Consider the following 10475-nt stretch of genomic DNA (forward strand, 5'->3'; position numbering starts at 1 on the left):
GTGCCATGGGAACATGGCTTGAAAGGATACAGGCTAGGCATCAAGGGCCAGTGAGCTCCCCAAGGCCTGTGCTGTGGACTGAAATGTGTCCTCCAGATATGTGTTGAATTCCTAGGGATGTGATAATGTTTGGAAATAGGGGTTTTCTTTTGTTATGTTAATGAAGCCATAACAGTGTTGGGTAAGTCCTAAACCTAATCACTTTGAGTGACAGAGACCAGAATAGACACACACACACACACACACACACACACACACTATCTCTCTCTCTCTCTCTCTCTGTCACACACACACACAGAGAAGTAGGGGAGGGGGGTTCCTGACCCAATCTACAAGTCAAGGGAACAAGGAAAGCTTGAGGCTAACAACAACGGCAAAGACCCTGATTTGGTCTTTTAGCTTCTTGAACTTTGAGAAATCAAATTTCTGTTCTTTCAAGCTACCCACTTGTGGTATTTGTATTACAGCAGCAATAGGAAGCTGAGACACCCAGGCTTTCCAGACCCATTAGTTTCCTGGGCTCATAAGAGATTAAAGAGGGAGGCCACTCAGGAAGTTGATTGAACAACCTTCCCTGCTTTAGCAGAGGAGGACACAGGTCAGGAAGGCGCAGTGGCTGGCCTAGGTCAGACTGGGTTAGTCTGGGTTAGAAATCCATTTTCCTCAACTTCTCATCTACTTCCTTCAGACCGCAGCATGCGTGCTGCCCCCTCACTCTGCATCCCTACTTGGGCCCCTTTCCTGCTTTCCTCATGTTCCAGTTACCTCCATTGGTACTGAAATCAGTGCTCAGCATGTTGGGCCTGGGACCAGATGACCGCAGCAAGTAAGCAGTGACTGTGGAGGCTGGGGCCTGGAGGTGCCACCAAGTGGACCCTGGCATTGCCTTCTTGTGGGCACAGCATCCTGCTGTAGTCTCAGTGACCTTCAGAGTTGTTGACTCTCTGTGTAGAGGTCTGGGAAGCCATTTTGTGCAAACCACCTCTCAACACATGACAGTACCAGAACCAGTACCAGCTGCCACTCTGTTGGCTCTGACTCATGGTGACTCCATGTGTGTCAGAGTAGATCTGTGTTCCAGAGGGTTTTAAATGGCTGATTTTTTGAAAATAGATCCCTAGGCCTTTCTTCCAAGGCACCTCTGGGAGGATCTGAACTACTAACCTTTTGGTTAGTGACAGTTTCCAATGTTAACTGTCAACTGTTAATTGTTTGCACCGTCCAGACATTTCCAACACATGACAAAACACTACACATCACCAGAGCCCAGAATACCAGTTCTAGTTGCCTTCATCAACTAAAACCAAAACCAAACTCACTGCCGTTGAGTTGATTCTGACTCATAGCAACCCCACTGGGTTTCTAAGACTGTAAGTCTTTATAGAAACAGAACGCCCCATCTTTCTTCTGAGGAGCAGCTGGTGGGTCTGAACCACCAAACTTTTGGTTAACAGCCAAAAACCTTAACCACTGCACCACCAGATCTCCTTTCATCACTTAAAGGACTAGGTGATCTCATCAACCCATTGCCTCTGCTTGTAGGGAACTCCCAATCTCTAGCCTAGGCCATCTTCCAGGCTTCCAAAAATCCTCATTAAAACCTTATCTAGGTGCCTCTTGAAATCTGCACATCCTAAACTGGGCTTCTCCATCCACATTCCCCCAACTCAACCTCTGTGGTGTTTTCCTAGAGGAGCCACCATCCACCTGGGGCAGCTTGAGCTTTATCATCTACCACTTCTTCAGCGTCTCTCATATTTGCTTGCCTCCTCCCATCCCCATGCCTCTAAATTCACTCTGTTCTCTTAGTTGTTTCCTGGTCTGCTGCCAGTTTCCTGATTGCTTACCTGCTCCTTCCAGTTTTGCCCTCATGCAACTGGGTCTCCACAGGCCACACAGCTATCATTCCAAAATACAACCCTAACTACATCACTCTCATACTCAAGACTCTTCTACACCTTTTAACAATCAGCTCTAGGGTCTCTTCTCTGGCAAAACCATCCTGCCTCTGTCCTGCCCCTCACTGTGTTCATCCACTGCAATTATAATTTACAATTGCCTCTTTGCTTCTCGGAGTCTCTGAGTGGTGCAGATGGTTAATTTGCTTGGCTGCTGAATGGAAGGTTGGAGTCTGCTCCAAGGCACCTTGGAAGAAAGGCCTGGGGATCTATTCCTGTTACTGAGAATTCCATGGAACACGGTTCTACTCTGACACAAATGGGGTTCCCATGAGCTGAGGTCAACTTGACAGCAAATGGTGTTGTATTTGCTTCTCTGTCCTTTCCCAACTGGGAGGGTCTGGAGAGCAGAGGTGGGCCTTTCTCATCTTTGTGCCTGACACATCTTAGGTGCCCAACAAATGTCTGTATGAGTATGAAGACCTATGACTGGACTCTCTGTCAGTGGGAGCCCAGAGCCTGGCTGTGGACGTGGTGGCAGTGCATGAAGCCCAGGAGTCTTTCATGGGCTCTCACCAGGCTCATCCTCCTCGGGGTCTGTACATCTTTTCCCTCCCCTCACCATCTCCCCTGAGAGGGGAACCTCCCCTGCCACTGTTTCCAGCACACATTTTCAGCATCTTAAAAACAAAGGAAGGGAAGGAGGGGAAGAAGGAGGAAAGAAAGGGAGGGAGGGAGGAAGGAAGCATTTCTAAGTTCTGGCTTTTCAGCTTCTGGAGTGTTTACTATAGTTACAGAGCTTCAGGTCTTCAGGGTCTTACTTATGACTTCTGTGGGCCCTAAGCAGTTTTGCTTATGTGGGGCCATTTCCCTATAAAAAAGTATTAAAAATTATATTTTATGGCTATAAATAGCCATATATATATATACATATATATAGGAGCTCTGGTAGCATAGTGCCTAAGGCACTTGATTGCTAACCAGAAGGCTGGTGGTTCAAACCCACCAGCCACTCCTTGGAAGGAAGGTTGGGCAATCTACTTCCGTAGTGATGTTGTTGTTGTTGTTGTTGTTATGTGCCGTCGAGTCGGCCCGACTCATAGCGACCCCTCCTTGGGTTTCCGAGGCAGTATCACTACGGAAGTAGGATTGCCCAACCTTCCTTCCGAGGAGTGGCTGGGGGGTTTGAACCGCCAGCCGTCTGGTTAGCAGGCAAGTGTCTTAGCCACTATGCTGCCTTGCAAACCCAAGGAGGGGTCGCTATGAGTCTGGGCTGATTCGACGGCATACAACAACAACATATATATATATCTATCTATCTATATATGTAGATATATAGATATATATCTACATATATAAAGACAACAAATGCAATCAGGCTAGATTCATTATTATATATTCATTATTATTTTACTCATTTTTCTTCTTGTTTTAAGATAAACTAAAACATTTTCATGAGCCCTTGAAAGTATCTTGGACCATAAGCACTGCTTCCTGTGCCTAATGGATCCCTTGGTCCCATAGCTCTTGGTGTAAAGTGGTGTTTGAACACTGTGCTAGTTAAGGTTGTGTGTCAACTTGGCTGGGCCATGGTTTTGAGTGGCTGGGCAGCTGGATGTAGTGATTCCCCATAAGGAGATTATAATCAGCTCCATGGTGGAATCTGCCCTGAGCAGCTAAGTAGTTGCCTTCGGGGTATGGCCTGCTTCCAGTATATATAGAGAAGCTTTCAGCAAGATCCCTAGCTTTTTGGCATATTTTGGGTCCGGCATTTGGCTGTTTCTTCATCTCCAGTTCCTGGATTTGAACCAGTGGCCTGCCGATCTTGGGACAGTGCCACTTTACCTGCCGATCTTGGGCTCATCGGTCTCATCAGCCAGCAGCTGTATGAGTTAGCAGCCTCCAGCTCCAGTGGGCCTGGAACAAGAGGTAGAGTTGTAGCCCAAGGTTGAGGGCACTAGAGCTGGCACTCTGTAATCAGACTTTTAGACTCCCAAACTGTAAAAGAATAAACTCCTGTTTGCTAAAGACATCCACTTGTGGTATTTCTGTTATAACAGCTCTAGAGAACCAAGTCAAACACCTTCAGACTATGTCTGGGACCATGTCTGCAAACCTCTTCATTGAGAAGGGTTCATTTTTCTCAGGAAGGGAAAAAGGCATGCCAGGGTCCCCATGTAGTTATGAATATAGATTCACAAAAATGCCAAGGTGAGCTTTGCACAATGTGACTACATGACAGGAATCTAGAAGCACAGAAACAAATGGGCACCATGAAACCCCCAGGAAGCTTGTCCATATTGTCTCTGCGCTCCTGTCCTCTGCTGGGAGTGATCACCCAAGGTTCTGCTCCTCACTGTCCTTCAGGTGGGCCATCCATGCTTGATGCAAACACTCTGCCCTGAGTCTTCTGTGGATGCTTTCAACGCAGTTGGTGACGAGCTTGAATCACCCATGAGCCCAAACCACAGAGATCCAGTCATAAACATGGAAAGAAATTATGGTGCCAGCTGCTTTAAACACCCTCTGGAATAAAGCAGGAGAAAAAGCAAATGAAAATGATGGGCGCACAGACATAGAAACTGATTTATTTTTATGATTCAATTTACTAAATTATAGCTTCAAATGAGTAAATTCTGGTAGGGCGTCCTGAGCTGACCATTTGACTTGTTAAAAAGGATTTGTAGAGAAGAAATTCCTTTTGGAAAGAGGCACTTTAGGTGAAAGCAGAGAGGATGTAATCATGGAATATTCAGGTGTTTCCCTTGGGTGGAAGTGTGGGGTGTATGTCATCATCTATCCATGCAAACCTTCATTGAGCACAAACTACTAGAAGTAAGCTAGAAGGTGGGACTATGTCTCTGGTAAAGGTCAAGGGTCTAGAAGTTAGAATTCCTGGTGAGTTTTGTCCTTGGTCACCTCCCCCCGCCATTTCAAATTCAAATTCTGAGATGACTAACATCAGTATAAAAAAGATTTCTGGAGAGATAAAAGAGGAAACAAAATTTGCCTGAGCCAACTCCCATTTGTCTCATCTTTTGGTTTCAATGAAAAGCGGTAAGCCTCAAACTGGCAAGCTTTTTACCTTGAAAAGTGGCAAGTTCAGCAAATCCAAAGGACTGGTTTTCCACAGAGAATGACATAATTTAAATCTGATTCCATATTCCTTGTAGAAAGGTGTCCATGGGATGAGAACAGTTGTTATGATGATTCCTTCTGTCTACAGCCTTAGAATGGAATCCTGTCTATGGAGGCTTCACACTGATTGCTATGAGAGAGCTGTCTTCAGGACCCATCCTCCGGCCATGCTCCCACCCAAACACTGCCAAGCCAGAGGATGCAGAGACCCAGGGTCCCAGCCTTGAGTCAGGCTGCTTGTCTTTGGGAGCTATATGAAGAGGTCATGTGATCCTTGAATGTATCTAATGAATCACATGAGCTCCTTGTCAAAACCAGGTATTTATTTCAGAAGATGATCCCATTGCTCCTTCACTCTACCTAGTGAAGCTACTCAAATCTCCACCTTTGCCCTGGAGTAAAAGTGGCTGCCTATTAGATGAGTGTGAGAATCAGATGCTCCTGGGCTTCGTGCTTGGCTTTGCCCCACAGCAGCTGCCCAGCCTCAACAAGTCCTTATCCATAAAGGCAGATGACGATGACAACACCTCATGGTCATTACCAGGGCATCCCAGACCATGGAGCCAAGGAAGACCATGCCCTGTGGGGATGGAATTGAACTGAACTATAGAGCTCCCTAGGAGCTCTGGTGGCATAGTGCCTAAGGCATTTGACTGCTAACCAGAAGGCTGGCAGTTCAAACCCACCAGCCACTCCTTGGAAGGAAGATTGGGCAATCTACTTCTGTAGAGATGTTGCCTCAGAAACCCAAGGAGGGTCAATATGAGTAGCAATAGAATTGACAGCAGTGAGTTTTGTTTTCTTTTTTTTTTCTTTTTTTGGATAGACATCCCTGGATGGGGAAAATTGTTTGCACTCATCTACTAACTTGAAGGTTGGAGGCACCATGAAAGAAGGCCTGGCAATCTGCTTCCATAAAGATTACAGCCAAGAAAATTCCATAGAGGGATTTCCAGTAAGATGGAGGAATAGGCAGACAAGCTAATAGACCCTCTTCAACAAAGAAAAGAGAAACCAATTGACAGAGACACAGAAGATAATCCTGAAGCCCTGAGTTTTGAAAGGAACTATACAGAAGTGGATTAGGCACCAACTAGTGAAAAACCCTGAATGAAAACATTGAGTATGGAGATGGTTGGAGCAGTGGACTGTTAGCTACTCTGATAGGACCAGTAGCATGAATATTTCTAAATGTTGCTGGGACCTGAGAATTGACCTAGATCAGCCCTGGTTGCCAAAGGCTGCAGGGATGACTGCGCTGGTGGCCTATGACTAGGAAGGGAAGACAACCTAAGCTGTGGCCTTTCCACTGTCTAGAGGGTGCAGCCATTTTGATTGTTTACAAGCAGTGGTCATTTTGGATATTTAAAGTGACTGAGTATAGAACCATTTTGAATCTTTACAAGTGGTGGCCATTTTGGATTTTCAAATGATAGCATTCTCATTTGGATTCCAGGGACCTAAGAATAGGCTCTGTTTGCCAAGGACGGCAGGGACATATGGGAGACTGACAACGGGAAAGGAGACAGATGGTGAGTGTATAAGTGCTGTCAACTAGTGAATAGAGGAGCACAGCACAGTACCCTGCTTACGTAGATAACATACAAAGAAAACAAAGAAAATGAAAATCATGGGCAAGTCACTCCAACATACAATCACCAATTAAATATAAACACAAAAACATCACAATGCCTCGGAGACAACAGATCATCACAGTGCCCACAAAGAAGCAAGATACAGCAGGAGAAACAAGGGACCAGGATACAGACCCAAAACACATCCCTGAGGAAGATGCAGCATTGGAACTCCCTGATACAGAATTCAAAAGAATCATATTTAGGTATCTTCAATGAATTGAGAGACAGATCAAGGAAAACACCAATAAAATTGAGGAAAACACAGAGAAAACCCTAGAACAATTTTGAAAGACAATACAAGAACAAAGTGACAAACTAAATGAAAAATTAGAAATGACACAAAATCTACACACAGAAATGAAGAAGATTAATACTAAATTTTCAGAAATAGATAAGACATTGAATGGACAAAGGAGTAGAATTAAATTAATGGAAGACAGAATTAATGAGAATGGAGACAAATACCTTAATACTTCTTGGGAAAGCAATCAATCAGAAAAAAGATCAAAACAAAATGAAGAAAGCCTAAGGTTCATGTGGGATATCATCAAAAGGAATAACCAACATATGTGTAATCAGAATTCCAGAACAGGAAGAGATAAATAAAACCACAGAAAAAAATTGTTGAAGATTTGTTGGAAGAGAATTTTCCTGGTATGATGAAAAATGAGAATATATCCATTCAAGAAGTCCAATGAGCCCCAAACATGATAGACCCCAAAAGAAAATCACCAAGATACATCATCATCAAATTCACCAAAACCAAAGACAAAGTTAAAGAATCCTGAAAGCAGCATGGGAAAAACAAAAAGTTATCTACAAGGGGCAACCAATAAGACTAAGTTTGGGTTTCTCAGCAGAAACCATGCAGGAGAGAAGACAATGGGATGGTATATATAGAACCCTGAAAGAGAAAAATTTCCAACCAAAAATTATGTACCCAGCAAAATTGGCCCTCAAATATGATGGTGAAATTAGGACATTTCCGATAAACAGAAATTAAGGGAATTTGTAAAAACCATACAACCTTACAAGAGATGCTAAAGGGAGTCCTCTGAACAGAGAACCAACAATAACTGACCATTAATACACATGATGACATAACCCAGGAATGAACCCAGTTATGGAAGTATCCAAAGTAAATAAGGCTACAAGATTGTAAACAGGGAACCAGAGACATCAATTGACAATGAGGACAACTACAAATCAAAAAGAGGGAAAAAATTGTGTCATTACAGAACTTCCAGATGGTAGGGAAGTCAAGACAACTACAAGATAGAATGTACTGTTCTAAACTTGGGAAGAAAACTATAAATCACAGGGTAACCTAAAAAAAATGATAAACCTTCACACGAAAATAAAAAAGAGGACCAGCACAAATATTTAGCAAATACTAAAACAATAGCAACAAAAGAAGTGATAACACAATTTATAAACAAAACGAGCTCAGCACAGAAAATTATAAACAACAAAGAAATCAACACCACGAAAAAGCACATAACAAAAATGACAGCAACAAATTCATATTTGCCAATAATTACATATCTGGCAAGGGACTTATCTCTAAGATTTATAGAAAACTCCAATGCCTCAACACCAAAGGAATTAAAAATCCAATTGAAAAATGGGCAGAAGACATGAATAGACACTTCACCAAGGAGGATATTCAGGTGGCCAACAAATACATGAAGAGATGCTCACGATCATTGGCCATCAGAGAGATCCAAATCAAAATAACAACGAGATACCATCTCACCCGAGCACTGGTAGCAAGGTTCAATGAGACAGAAAATAACAAATCCTGGCAGGAATGTGGAGAGATTGGGACTCTCATACACTGCTGGTGGGACTGTGAAGTGATACAATCACTGTGGAAAGCAGTATGGCGATTCCTTAGAAAGCTGGAATTGGAAATACCATTTGACCCAGTAATCCCATTACTAGGTATATACCCTAGACAGGTGAGAGCCAGGACAAGAACAGATATATGCACATCCATGTTCATCACAGCACTATTTACAATAGCAAAAAGATGGAAACAATCTACATGTCCATCAATTGAAGAGTGGATGACCAAACTATGGTACATACACACAATGGAATCCTATGCAGCACTAAAGAATAGTGTAGTGTCTGCAAAACACCACATAACATGGATGAACTTGGAGGACATTATGCTGAGTGAAATAAATCAATCACAGAAGGACATATATAGTATTAGTTCGTTGTTGTGGAGGGTCAAGGAAAGGTTTATATATGGAGGGAAACTTTCTTTGATGGTTGCTGGGGTGGTAAGGGAGGGAAGAAAACTATATAAAAAAAAGAAAGGATTGACCCATGTCACTTTAGTTTTGTATATTTCACTGTACATAAATTATATTTCAATAAAATACATTTAAGAAAAGGAAGAAAACTCCATAGAGAAGTTCTATTCTGTAGCACATTGGGCTGCCATGACTCTGAACTGACTTGATGGCATTGGGTTTGTTTTTTGGTTTTATTGACATTGCACCAACCAAAAGCTTAGGACCTAGCCAGAAATCAAGAGATTTACAAAGACAAACTAATTTCAAAGTCAGCAAGTTGGCCAAGCTGTTAATGAGGGTTATTTTCTTTGTTTTGCATGTATAGAGATGTTTGAAGAATGAGACCTCTCCCTGAAGGTGGGTGAAAAAAGAAAGTATCTGTCCCTAGAGCACTCCCTTCATTGCCTTCATCTTCCCTTCAAGACACATCATACATTCCACCCTGATTCCTGTGTTGTAGTTGAACTGGGTCCACTGTCAGGCCAATGGGTGTTCTTCCTGTTCAAGTTTTATTAACAAGAGATGTAGTCTAATGTGTTCCCATTTAGTCAACTGTGTAAACATTCTCTGATTTCTGAGGATAATGTTGCCAGAATCTACTACCATAGTCATCTGCTAACATTTTCAAGGAGAGAAGACTGGGGGCATTGGAGGTGGTTTTATTAGACTATTGCCACCTAAGGTTATTTGGAGCAAATCATTTTCTATTATAGGAGTCTTTTGCCTTCAGAAATCGAAAGTATAATAAGTCAGTCACTTGATTCTGTGATTTGCCAGGTTAGATCACATGCTCACTTGGAGCCAAGGGTATTCATGTGCACCCAAATCATGTGAATTGAGAATAGGAAAGAGATGATGGGTCACTGAAGAGTCAGTGTGCTGTTGTCTAAAGAGGGTGAAGGGGATGCTATTCCCACCAAACTAACAGATAGTTTGTTAGTTTCCTAGGGCTGCTGTAACACAAATGGCACAAATGAGTGGCTTTAAAGAATAGTTTATTGTCTCACATCTTTGAAGCTAGAGGTTAAATCAGGGCCTCGGCTCTAAAGGAGGTTCCCTCCTTATTGATCCCTGGGTGTTCCTTGTATTCTTTGGGTGTAAAGAGTTCCTTGCATGGTCTTTTCCCTTGTGCATGTTACACAAGTTATCAGCAATGTGATTCCAACCCATGGAAACTCCATATGTATCCAAGTAGAATTGTGCTCCAGAGGGTTTCAATGGTTGAGTTTTTGGGAGTAGATTACCAAGCCTTTCTTCTGGATATCAGACATAAAACCTTTCAATTAACAACTAAGTGAATTAACTGTTTGTACCACCCAGGTCTCTGTTAACTGTGTCTATTTTACTCTTCCTAAGACACCATTGGGGCTCTGGTGGTGTAGTGCCTAAGGCACTTGGCTGCTAACCAGAAGGCTGGCAGTTCAAACCCACCAGCCACTCCTCGGAAGGAAGATGGGGCAATCTACTTCCATAGTGATACTGCCTTGGAAACCCAA

General features: G+C 42.9%; 1 pseudogene; it reads left to right on the plus strand.

Moving 5' to 3' along the window:
- Positions 1 to 794: 794 nt before the first annotated feature.
- The window catches only part of LOC122152087, a 26763-nt pseudogene continuing 17082 nt past the window's right edge, over positions 795 to 10475 (plus strand).

Source organism: Orycteropus afer, unplaced genomic scaffold (assembly GCF_000298275.1).
Source record: "Orycteropus afer afer isolate SDZICR_OR568_19922 unplaced genomic scaffold, OryAfe1.0 scaffold00017, whole genome shotgun sequence".
Lineage (NCBI taxonomy): Eukaryota > Metazoa > Chordata > Mammalia > Tubulidentata > Orycteropodidae > Orycteropus > Orycteropus afer.